We start from the raw sequence: 13503 nt of genomic DNA on the forward strand, positions 1-13503 counted from the left end.
TACCAGAAGCTACGTAACCCATTCAACAGCCCTATGTACAATGGCACTTAAACAGAGAGTACAGCCCTCTCACAGAGCAAAACAGGCAGCTTCATCTGATCAGAGTATTTCGTGCACACTCTGGCCTGATTCAAGGGCACTAAAAATGTGTTGTGGAGACTGTAGTTCCCATCATACTGCCTATCAGGGCAGATAAGCTAATTCATAGTCCCATCTACTAATTAATATAAGACCGAGTCCTGATTGTCTAGTAAGACCTGACCATATAATTCAGTCAACCATGAAATATAGCCTATAACCTCACTTGGGTAGGGATGAAAGGCAGCAGTTCCATTCAACTGTTCTCAGCTCTTGGCTCTCTCTCCCATTCCCATCCTCAGAACACAAGTGGTTGCCTCACCTCAAAAGAGGCAATAACAGGCCCACCTGCCCAATAATGTTGCTAGTAACATACACAGAAACCCAAACTGAACTGACTGGTAAATAAATCACCCTACCAAAACAAACCTGTAAAGTCTGGGACAGTAGATCAGTTGCCGAAATTTGTACACCTCAACATAAGCAATCAGGCAAATATAACAGGACCAAAAGAAAGCAATAAGGCTCCAAGAACTGATCTTGAAAAAATAGAGATCTGTGAACTGTCCAGATCCAGAGTAATACACCTAGGGAAGTTTAGTGAACTACAAGAACACAAAAACAGACAACTAAATTAAATTAGGAAAGCAATGCACAAACACATGAGAAGTTTGAAAAAAATGAAAGCAATAAAAAAAATCCCAAACAGAAATGCTAGAGTTGAAAATACAATAACTGAAGAATTCAATAGAGAATTTCAAGAGTAGATTTGACAATGCAGAAGAGATATTTAGTGACCTGGAAGATACAGGATGTTAGAAATTACCCAGTCAGAAGAACAAAAAGAAAAAAAAAAAAATAAAGAAGAATGAAGACAGCCTATGGAAATTATAGATACAATGAAAGAAACATTAACATTATGAGAATTCCAGGAGAATAGAAAGGGATAGAATGTATTTTTTAAAGCAATAATGGCTGAGGATTTTTCAAGCTTACAAAAGAAATGGTCATCAAAATACATGAGGTCTTAAAAAAAAAAATCCTAGATAAATTGAACCCAAAGAGGGCTATACCAAGACACATTATAATTGTCAAAAGTCAAAGAGTAGGAGTTTTAAGAGCAGAAAGAGAACTTGCATACATGGGAAATCTCATACTATTAGGATATTTCTCAAAAGATACTTTTCAGGCCAGGAAAGTAGGGGATAATATATTCAAAATATTGAAATAACTGTCAACCAAAAATTCAATATATAGTGAAGTTGTCCTTCATAAGTGAAGCAGAGATAAAGAATTTCCCAAACAGAAGGTGCTAGATTCCACTCACCTTACAAAAAAACACCAAAGCGGGATCCCTGGATGGCGCAGCGGTTTGGCGCCTGCCTTTGGCCCAGGGCGTGATCCTGGAGACCCAGGATCGAATCCCATGTCGGGCTCCCGGTGCATGGGGCCTGCTTCTCCCTCTGCCTGTGTCTCTGCCTCTCTCTCTCTCTGTGACTATCATAAATAAATAAAAAAATTAAAAAAAAAAGACTAATTTAAAAAAAAAAAAACAAAAAAAAAAAAAACACCAAAGGGAGTTCTTTGAGTGGAAGTACAAGAATACTAATTAACACCATAAAAACATTAAAAGACAGTGTAAGTCTCAGTGGTATTGGTGAATATAGAGTCCTAACTACATTCTGCAATAAGGTAATAGTGGCACATAATTCACTCTTAACTTTAATCAAAAAGTTTAAATATATATAGTAAAATACCATTTACATGTGTATTCTATATGTAACTACATATACTATATGTAACTACAATCAGATTATTAGAATTATGGTTAATAGCAATAACCTAAAATATGAGGGGAAGAAGATGTAGAAGTATAAAGCATACAAATTCTATTAAAGTTGTTTTCAGTTTAAAAAGGGGTGTTACAATTTCAAGATATTTTATGTAAGTCACATAGTAATCACAAGGGAAAAATCTTGCAGTAGTTAATTATAACAAAGAACGTGATAAAGTCGAAGCATACAGATACCAGAAGACATCAAAACACAACAAAAGGCAGGATAAAAAACAACAGATCTACAAAACAACCAGGAAACAACAAAATGGCAACAGTGAGTCCTTACATATCAAAAATTACTTTAAATTTACACAGAATTTTCCATTTACAAATTACGGAATAGCTGAATGAATAAAACAATAAGATCTAATAATATGCTCCTAACCAGAAACTAATTTTAGCTTAAAAGACACAGACTGAGAATGAAGAGATGGAAAAGATATTTCAAGCAAATAGTAACCATACAAAGCAGGGTTATCTACACTTACATCAGACAAAATAGACTTTAAACTAAAAATGGAAAAAAGAGCCAAAGAATGTCATTTTATAATTAGTTATCAAAAAGATATAATTGTAAATATTTATGCACCCAATATTGGAGCACTTAAATACATAAAGCAAAAACTAGCAGAGTGAAACAGAATTATAAACAGCAATACAGTAATAGCTAGGGACTTTAATACTCCACTCTCAATGGGTATATTAGACAGATAAATAAACAGCATATTTAAACGTTGTTATAGACCAAAAGCACTGGATAGACATATATAGAACATTCTATCCACAGCATAATGCACATTCTTCTCAAGTACACATGGAACATTTTCTAAGTCATATGTTAAGTTACAAAATACCTCTTAGCAAATTCAAGAAGATTAAATCATACCAAGTACCTTCTCTGACCACAATAACATAAAACTAGAAATCAGTAACAGAGGAGCACATGGAAATTTCATGAACACGTGGTAATTAAACACTCTCCTGAATGACCAATGAATCAAAGAATAAATTAAAGAGGAACTCAGTTTCTTGAGACAAATGGAATGCAAACACAACACTAAGGAAGTAGAAAAAGGAAAACACAGAGCCCAAACTTAGCAGAAAAGAGAAAAACTGATTAGAGCAGAAATAAATGAAATAGGAATAGAAAATATTATTTAAACTAATAGTTGTCTTTTTAAAAAACATGCAAATTGATAAACTCTTAGCTAGACTAACCAAGGGGAAAAGGGGCCCTAATCAACAAAATAAAAGAAAAAGATGACATTAAAATTGATACCAAAGAAATACAAAGGATCATAAGAGCCTGTTAACAAACAAGACAACCTAGAAGAAATGGAAAGATTCTTAGAAACATACAACTTACTAAGAGTAAATCAGGAAGACACAGACAATCAAAATAGACCAATTACTAGCAATTAGATTGAATCAGTAATCAAAAAATCTCTGGACCACATTACTTCACTGGTGAATTTTACCAAACATTTAAAGAAGAATTAACAAACAATCCTTCTCAAGCATTTTTAAAAAGTCAGAGAGTAGGGAATACTTCCAACTTATTTTATAAGGCCACCATTATCTCAACACCAAAACCAGAAAAGGACACTATTACAAGCCAATATCCCTGATGAATATAGATACAATAACTCAACAAACTGAATCCAGCAGCACATTAAAGCATCATACTCCATGATCAAGTGGGATTCGTCCCCAGGAAGCAAAGATGGTTTAACATGTGCAATTCAACGAGTGTGATACACCGCATTAGTAGAATGCTTTTCTTCTAAGTGAAGGAACAAGAGAAGGGTGCTCATACTCACTAGTCTTATTCAGCATAGTACTAGAAACCCTAGCCAGAGCAATCAGGCAAGATTAAAAAATAAAGGTATCAGGAAAAGAGGAAGTAAAATTTAGACTCAACTAAAAAACCATTAGATCTTATCAATGAATTCAGTTAAATTTCAGCAAAATTAACATACAAATGTCAGTAGTGTTTCTACACACTAACAACAGGTTTGGTGCAAAATAAAGCATTTACAATAGGATCGAAAACAACAAAATACTTAGAAATAAACTCAAAGAGAAAAATCTCTACTCAGAAAATTACAAGACACTGATGAAGAGAAGTGAAGACAACGCAAAGGGAAAGGTATCCCGTGTTCATGGCTTAGAGGAACTAATATTGTTAAAATGTCAATAGGGCTAAAATTCACATACAGATTTAATGCAATTCCCATCAAGATTCCAATATATCATTTTTCATAGAAATAGAAAAAAATCACTCCTAAAATTTATATGGAGCCATAAAAGACACTGAAGAGCCAAAGAAATGATGAGAAAGAAGAACAAAGGTATTATGGTAAGTGTAAAAAGTTAAAGAAAAATACCACATGATCTCACTTGCCTACAGAATTTAAATAAACAAAAAAAAATAATAACTGATAGAAAATGATAGAAAAAAAGAGCTTAGACTACTTCCGGTTGCCAGAGGCAAATAGTAAGTATAGGAGAAATTTAGAAGAATGTGGTCAAAAGGGTATAAACTTGTACTTATTAGAGAAATAAGAACTAGGGATATAATGTACAACATGATAAATATAGTTAACACTACTGTATGCTATGTAGCAAAGCTGCTGAGAATAATTCCTATGAGTTTTCACAAGAGGAAAATATACTTTTTCTTTTCTTTATACTGTATCTGTATGGGAAGCTGAACCTACTGTGGTAATCATTTCACAATATATGTAAACCGAACTATCACACCATCTACCTTGAATTCTACATTAACGTATGCCAATTATTTCCCAATAAAACAAAAAATGAACATATGCATCATTGTCAAAAACCATTTGTGTTTAAATAGAATTTGCATAAAGCAGCTTTTTGTATATTTCCCAATTATTGTACTTATGTATAAAAAAAAGAATATTATGCCATTTTTCCCTAATAGGCAAGGATAGCATAATATAGAAGATCAGGATATAATTTAATATAATTTAAAAACCACTACAGAACTATATCCTTTGAGACCAGCATCTCTTTAAGTACTTTTATATATTCTGCTAAAAAATCAAAACACTGTTTCTATCTATACAGTGAGCCACATACTATCGTGTCAAAATTAAACATCTGATCTAGAATTACTCCAAGGAAGGGAAAAATTAAAAAAAAAAAAACACAAATGCTATTTTAAAAGCTTGCTAATCTGATGAATTAATCAAAGGTGCTTTTTAGACAGATCCTTCTACATATTCTTTTTGCTAATATGTGTAAGAACTGAGATGTACTCCACAGTCATATTTTTTTTTAAGAAAATCTTTAGTGAGTTTTTCATTATCCTTTTAATGAAAACTCTTTCATGGGGGGAAAAAAAAGGAAACCACACTATCTTATGTGATATGAGGTATGAAATTAACCAGGTGCTATTTTTACCTTTTCTGGTCACAATGGACATAGAAATAGGAGGAAAACTTGAATATTTTTCAGATTTGGTACTAGGTAGGTAAAAACCTACTCAGGCAAAACTCTGCAAAGCACACAGCAGTAAAACAGCACCTTTTCATTTTACCTTGGTCAATATAGACCTTTCCGTCTTAAATATTTTATTGGCTATTTAAAATAATTTAGAAAATTAATTTTAAAAGGTATCACCTAAACAGATTAGTCAAGTCTATGAAATGTACTGAGCATTTAAATGTTTTCTATCTCATTTGAAAGGGACATTTACAAATGTAGCCATGCATTATTTTAGAAATCGGTGATCAAGAGACTTCCCACCCCAAATAAGCCTAGTAAATAATTTTTAAGAAGCTTAATGTAGAATATATATGCTTTAAATAAATGTATATAAACACATCATTACTTACCATTGTGCCTGCTAGCTTTTCTATGGAACGGGACTCTATATTTTCTCTCTACCCTTCTCCATTCTGCTCTGCGCTCCTCAGGCTAAAGAAATGAGCTCCACCAATGGGCTCCCTTGTCCTCTGGCTTCTGGGTAGTTTTGGCCGATGGTTCTTGAGCACTTGCAATGGGCTGAACTCTCCCAAGCCTAATCTAGTGAGGAAAACCTCAACAGCACCCCCACAAAGGTGGGAAAATACAAGTTGGGATGAAGTTCTGTTAATTGTTCACATTAATTTTTCCTTCTAGTAATCATGGTATCGATCCGGTTACACATTTTATCCCAGCATCGCTATTCTCAAATGCTCTCCAGAATTAGACTTCTATTACCAGCCAAGAAACTGCTGGGTAAACTCCAGTGTTTGCCGTTCTTCTGTAGCCAGTGAGACATTTATATCTATTCACGCCTTGGAAAAATTCAAGAGTTTTTAACTTCCTTACAAGTTCTCAAGGAGATGACCTCTTTTTAAGCCCCTTTTAAAAAGATTGTATTTATTTACTTGCAAGAGAAAGAGAGAGCATGAGAGAGAGAGAGAGAGCACACAAGCAGACTCCCCGCTGAGCAGAGATCCAATGCAGGGCTCAATCCCAGGACCCTGAAATCATGATCTGAGCCGAAGGCAGATGCTCAGCTGACTGAGCCACCCAGGTGCCCTGAAGATAATCTCTTAATAGGGTCCCACTGCTTCACAGGATCTCATTAACCCCAAGGAGCAACAACACTTTAACATTAATTCTGATAATGTACCTTAAAAACTTAACATCTAAGATTTCAATTTTTCCTTTTAAAGCAAGAACAGGGATTTGAATATGGTAGACACAATTGGAATGACCAACTTTAATCAAAATAATTAGATTAACAAATTAACAACTCCAATACCCCAATCCCAAAAGCATTCATATAAACCTAATGACAGGGAGTTACACTGCCACACACGCAGGAACAGAAACCCAGATGCAGTACGATTTATTCTGAGTCACCAGGGAGTGGGGAGAGGGGAAGTAACTCAGAAGGAGCCAGGAGTGGGTATGTGAAGGCATGAACAGGTTTGCGGTAGACATACAGTGTATGGTGTGTAACGTACCCAAGTTCAAATGTGGAAGGTAGACGGGCAGAGGGTGATGTGGAAATGAGGAGTTACACTTAAAAAGTCTTAAAAAAAATGCTTTATATATTTATTCATGATAGACCTAGGGAGAGAGAGAGGCAGAGACACAGGCAGAGGGAGAAGCAGTTTCCCTGTAGGGAGCCCGACATGGGGACTCAATCCCGGGTCTCCAGGAATCATACCCTGGGCCAAAGGCAGGTGCCAAACCGCTGAGCCACCCAGGGATCCCCAAGCATTATTTTTTTTAAATACTTGCTAGTTTCTGCCTCTGGGCATTCTGCCAGACCATTCTCATTTATTCTGGAGCGCTAGTCACTACAAGGAAAGTATAAAATATATACTTGTAAGATATATGCCTTCTCAGAAAATATGCCTTGAATGACTGGATCAAATAACTTTCTTTTATAATTTTTTGTTGTGAATCTTCCCAGGTGTTTAAAATTTTAGTTATGAGTTTCCTAGATATTAAGTAGTTTAAGGTTTTCTTCCCCCCAACCTTACTGAAGGACAGACAAGTTATAAGATATTTGAAGTATAGAACATGAGGATTTTATCTGCATGTACATTGAGAAAGGAGTCCCTGAGTTAATTAACCCATCCGTCACCTCACATTTTACACTTCTGTGTGTGAGACCATTTAAGTTCTGCTCTTAGCAAATCTCGATTAGACAGTTCATCCTTATCAACTCTAGGGATCGTGCCATGCATTACATCCTCAGCTCTTATTCATCTTCCAGCTGAAACTTCGTAGTCTTTTATCAACCTCTCCCCATTTCCTCCACCCCCAAACAACCCATCTTCTATCATTTCTAGGAGTTCAACTTAAAAAAAAAAAAAAGATTCCACATATAAATGATACCATGCAGTATATTTCTTTCCACCTGGTTATTTTACATAGCTTAATGCTGACCAGTTTCATCCATGTTATTGGTAAGGGCAGGATTTTCTTCTTTGATAAGACTGAGTCCCCACTATAACGTATACCACGTTCTTGACCCATTGATCTATCCATAGATGCTTGGGTTGCTTCCATTCCTCAGCTACTGTGAATAATGCTGCAGTGAACATGGCAGTGCAGATGAGATATATTGCATTTAAAACAGGAAAATACTGTGACTATTTGGGACAGCCTTCGGTCGGGTAACTTCAAAGTCACAGGGAAGTTTATTCCAAAGTAGACTTAAAATCATCAAAATAATCATTGAGAGGTACGTATAGATAACTTTATTTCCCATCTCGTTGTTTGCAGCTGGTTCTAAAAGCAACGATTTCAGCTGTGGCCTGTGCTCAGTGTTTCAAGGTACCTCTTGACTTAACCAATAGCAAACGTCCACGGTCACATTCCCATTGGTGGAAAGATTGACTCCATCCATAGGACATCCATATTGGGAGTTTCTCTTGCCCTCCTCTCTGTTGCAGTAATGCCTATTCATTTTAAAAGGCTCAGTTTTGGGACATTACCCTCCAAGAAAACTGCCCTGACCAGTTAGGCTGGAGTCCTGGCCCCGTCTGTACTTTCCTATGCCCTGCGCACTTAAAGATTAGTTGTGACCCATTGCTCCCCTACTGTGTAGTTTAGTGATCATCTGGATGCTTCTTTTCCCACTAGACTTTGAACTCATTAAAGGTAAAAACTTTTTGTCTTCACATTCTCAGTGCCTAGCATGTTGTTGGCTATTAATAAATACTTGTTTCATAAATAAATGAATTTCACCTTTTCTTATACCAAGGCAAAGCCTCAAACAGTTGCCCAGTTGAGCCTAACTCTCAGCAGAATAACAGAGGCTGAAAGCGGTCAGAGCAATTTCAGCCTCATCACAACAGCTAAACCTTTCTGGAAAGCGTCAGCTCTGGAAACGGTCTTCAGAAACTGTTGCTCCTAAATACAACCTATTCTTGACTTCCTTGTCATCATTGTCAATTTTTTTTTTTTTAATATAGTGTTTGTGGTTTAATCTCAAAAGGTACCTTGCCAGCAAGGCAATCCATTGGTTAACCCTTGCTAACCTTGGTTCTGGTCTGGCTTGAGGAACTATGATACCGGGGAGATTTCACAATTAATTGATTGATTTCAGACATTATCCACTGTGGCTTACCTAACAAAGCATAATTGATTCATGGCTTCTTTAACCCAAAGAATATTCTATTTTATGATCCTTTGCTCAGAATGTTCTGTTGCCTGCACTCGTTTTTCACATCTTACGTGTGGTTGGGCATACATGAAATCACCTAGCTAACAATTTGTCCAGCTTTGCCCTTTCTTCCCAACCTTCTTCTGCCTTTCTATCATCAGCACTTGCTCCTGGTAATGCCCTGGTCCCATTCGGGGATACCTTGCTAGGTTGTCCTCTTCCAGTCTGGGACACAATATGGCCTTCCCACTGCTCGCTCACTCCTAGTCCATCACTGAGACCCTCAGTAGATCTTGTGGTTAATGAACTGGATTCCATCACTGCTGGGCTTTCTGAGCCTGTTAAGAGAATATTAGCAGGACTAATCTGATAAATGAATTTGTTCACTGGAGGAAGATTAAGAAAAAACTCAAGGATTTACGCAGTTACAATTACTGTTTTCCAATTCTATGGTTCTCTGCTTAGAGGGAAATGGGTTGTTTCATGGTCAATTATCAGGGGCTCATTTTGATGCTGAAGCATACTATACACTCTTCCATTCTGTATCTACGCAAAGAACCAGCCCTGGTTTTGACATGGGATTTTGCAATATGTTTCAAGGTAAAATAGGGTTTCCAATTTTCACTTATCTGTCTTAAACACATTTTTTTTTTCCTCTCCAGACACCTTGAAATTTGAATCCATGAGCGAGATACAGGGAAAAGAGGTATGATGTGGTAGAAAGTGGCCGCCTTTGATAGTAAAAGACACATTTGGGTCCCTAACCAGTCACTCACTGCCTATGTGACTTTGGTCAGTTTTGTTTTAAAGTGTCTTAGCTTAAGTTTTATTATCTTAAATGGGAGGTCGTAATTACTGCTTTGCCTGTTTTGTAGGTTTTTTTTTTTTTTAAACCTAATCTCTATCAAGTCTAATTTTGTGTCTTGTGTTTTTTCCAGAGATCCAAGAACCTTGCATACCCACAGGCATGAAGGTATTCATCTTTTTTATTTTCTAAAGTCTCTATGGCCTCAGATTGAGTGTTTAGGTCTAAAATAATCTATTTTAATGTGGCATCTATTATAGCATAAGGTGAAAAATGCCATCTACCATATTTCATGGGGAGCAAAGTGCACCAAGCATTTTGATTTTCCCCATCCCTCATATATGCCTCTGCCTGTATAAGGCTCTCCTCAGGGCACCCTTGACCTCTGTGTTTCTCAGACTGTAGGTCAGTGGGTTCAGCATAGGATTGAAAAGGCTATAAAATAGGGAAAGAATCTTCCGCTGCTCCTCTGGGTGGTTGGATTAGGGGGCCATGTACATGACAGTGGCACTGCCAAAGAAGAACCCCACCACACAGAGGTGGGAGGACCAGGTGGAGAAGGCCTTTCTGTGGCCTTCTGACCACCAAATAATTTTATGGGAAAAAATGTGTGCAAAATGTTTGTTCATGTACTCGTTTGCTAACTGCCAATTCTGTTACTCCAAAGCAAAAACTTCTTGTTCTATTAATTTCATCATCTTCAACTTTTATGATTTTTACCCTCCTGGTTTGGTTTTAATAATTTGGAAATACTGTTTCTATGCCAGGAAAGATTTTGTCAAGTTGCGGTCCTAATTTAAAACACATGCTGAGAGCGTCCATGCATGTCACTCAATGATGAAACATTTTCACTACCTTCATGAAGCACCTATTTCTCATTTGCAATTGAACAATACCTTCCATTTAATATAATTTATCTAGAATTTCCTACATTCAAAAGGTGCAATTCTCTATCTCAACAGCACTTCATATGTGCTATATTAGGTCACGAATATTTGCTTTGTGTGTCTTCATCTCCCAACAGACTCAGGACCACAACTACTAGACACCGTTCATGTCTGCAGCCTTATAAATAGGCCTAAAGGGCTTAGCATGGGAACTTCAAAGTAATTGTTTGGAGATTTGCTCAGGATTCACTGATGGGTAATTCCAGTAAGTGATTAAGCATGGGCTACTAAAACACTGCCTAACATACAGGCACAAATTCACTTATTTTTCAGTCTTATGAATGTTGCAGAAATGCAGGCTTTAAATTTGCCCAAAAGGTCCTTAAAATCTGCAACTGGAGATTCCACAACAAAATAGTTTATTTCACATACATTGAGCATAAAACAGTGTGAATGACATAACACAAGGATAACGCTGTTGCGCATTTTTGTGAGGATACGTGCTGGATCTAGACCTCTGTGTTGCCCAAGAAGCAGTATTTTTTACGATTAAAAATGTATTGGCTGATATAAGTTTCTAATATGGTAAACTACATAAAGTTATTCATCACAACTTTAAAGAGAGAAATATTCATGAATTATGTTGATTTTCCAGAGTCTCATGCACTGGAATAGTGAAGTATTTATCTCATTGATAAATAAGGGGAGCACGGGCCCTATTTTTCTCTTTCAATACACGTCTAACCCAAAGTGAAAAGAACGGGCATCCAGGCACATCGCTGCCGTGCACGCTGCTGATTAGAGGGCCCAGAGTGCGAGGAGTAGCAAGGGTTTTCCGTCCTTTGTCTAGTGAAGCCTGTCTGCCTGAAGAGTTCAATGAGGTTTTTAGCATATTATTCTCATTAGGCTATGCAGGAATTTCATTTTGCAAATCCAATTAATACGAAGAGATGATTGGTGGCAAAATTCCTGCCCGTTACACTGAAAATTTTCATTTACTTTGCAGGGTGGAAGTTACTGAAGCAGAGCTCACTGCATTTTAGGACAAATTAACTCATGGCCAGTGAGGGAGAGAAACATTGGAGGAGAAGGCGATTTCCCCGCAAAGGCATCACTCACTTGGGGGAGACCAGGTCCATTTTGGGGATGTATGTGGACCATTTCTTTCATAGGAAAATTTGGAGCACATTTGATTTTAAAATTCAAGTATTGGTGACTTTTAGTATTTCTACAAACTAAATGCACTTGAAGTAGGTCTGGGCTATAGGCAATTTTAAAATAAAGTGGCTGGGAGCGCCCCGGTGGCTCAGTCGGGTTAAGCAGCAGACCCTTGATTTCTGTTCAGATCAAGATCTCAGGGTCCTGGGATGGAGTCCTGGGCCAGGCCCGCATTCAGTGGGCAGTGGGCTTGGGATTCTCTCCCTCTTGCTCTGCCTCCCCCCCACTCACCAGCATGCTCTAAAAGTTAAATTCTTTTAAGACTTATAAAATGCAAATAAAATGAAATAATAAAGTGGTTTAAATGAGGAAACCGTTATCTCGGATCCTGATCTAGGAATTTTTAATTGCTAGTTTTCCATACTATTGAGGTGAATATCCTTTAATAGTGAGATGCACAAAAGGAGAAGCAACATCACTTTGATATAAATGCAGAAAAAGGATTTTAAAAACATCCAAAACCCTTCAGGAGCTAACAGTAGGTCCAAAAGCGGCCCAGGAATAAATAACTTCTATGGATTTATCAAAATTTAAGGAGTATACACTATCCCTAACTAGAAGTCAAAAAATGTTTTCTGAGGCCGAGTTTTTTCTCTGTCTTTTCTTTATAACTGGGTGGCTTTTGAATCCCTGATAATGGGACTCTTCTCTTTAAAAGTTAACGGAAACCCTTTGCTAAAAGTGAAACACAGGGACGGCAGTACACATAAGTGCTGACCTCACAATCCAGCATTGAAATTTCGAGTCTCTAAGTTTCCATTTTTTTTTTTTTTTAAGGACCTTAGTAATAGTCATTTTGGTCCGTTTTGAATAAGAAAAAAGAAAAGGTGTTTCCCCAGTATCTTTCACGCTTCCCCTCCAGCTCCCTCACTCCTTTCTCCTTCTTACAGTTCATACAGGTCCCAAAGCAATCTTACCCTGCAATTAGATCTTGCTCACGTAGGTTCATCATTACCTTGAAGCTTTTTCTCAAGTTTGATGGTAAGGAAACATCCTAATGAAAAAGTTAAATCCTAGTTGAAGTTACAAGTTTTGGGGGTTCACAATAGAAATTCTAAAGAAGTTCCTTTTTGTACACATAAACATGCATTCCACAAAGGTGCAGCTTTAAGCGATACGTTAGTGTAGCCCATCAAGGGCAAAAATACACCAAAGAGATTCAAAAGCACTTTTAAGCACAGAAAAGGCTATGAGTGATATCAAGTCTCCTTTACTTGTGTTAAACACTGTAAATAAAACAAGGAAACCACTTGGAGATGCATGTGAGAAATCTATTGAGATTTGATGTGTAAGAAGCAAAAAAAGCAAATTGCAACAATGCATTTCTAATTTCAGAATGGAATTTTTTTCTTGTGCTTATAGAAAGCATAAACAGGACCTTGAAGAGTTTGGGATGACTTTTTACATAATACTTTTGCCAGGAAAAAAATAGTTTGACTATTGAAATTTGAAAGTAGATATGAAACAAACAACATGGTAAGAATTCAAGTACTTTTAAGTCAAGTTTATTTCCTTCTGGTTAGTCGCTGCAAAA

This window comes from Canis aureus, chromosome 21 (assembly GCF_053574225.1).
Source record: "Canis aureus isolate CA01 chromosome 21, VMU_Caureus_v.1.0, whole genome shotgun sequence".
In the NCBI taxonomy this organism is placed as follows: Eukaryota; Metazoa; Chordata; class Mammalia; order Carnivora; family Canidae; genus Canis; species Canis aureus.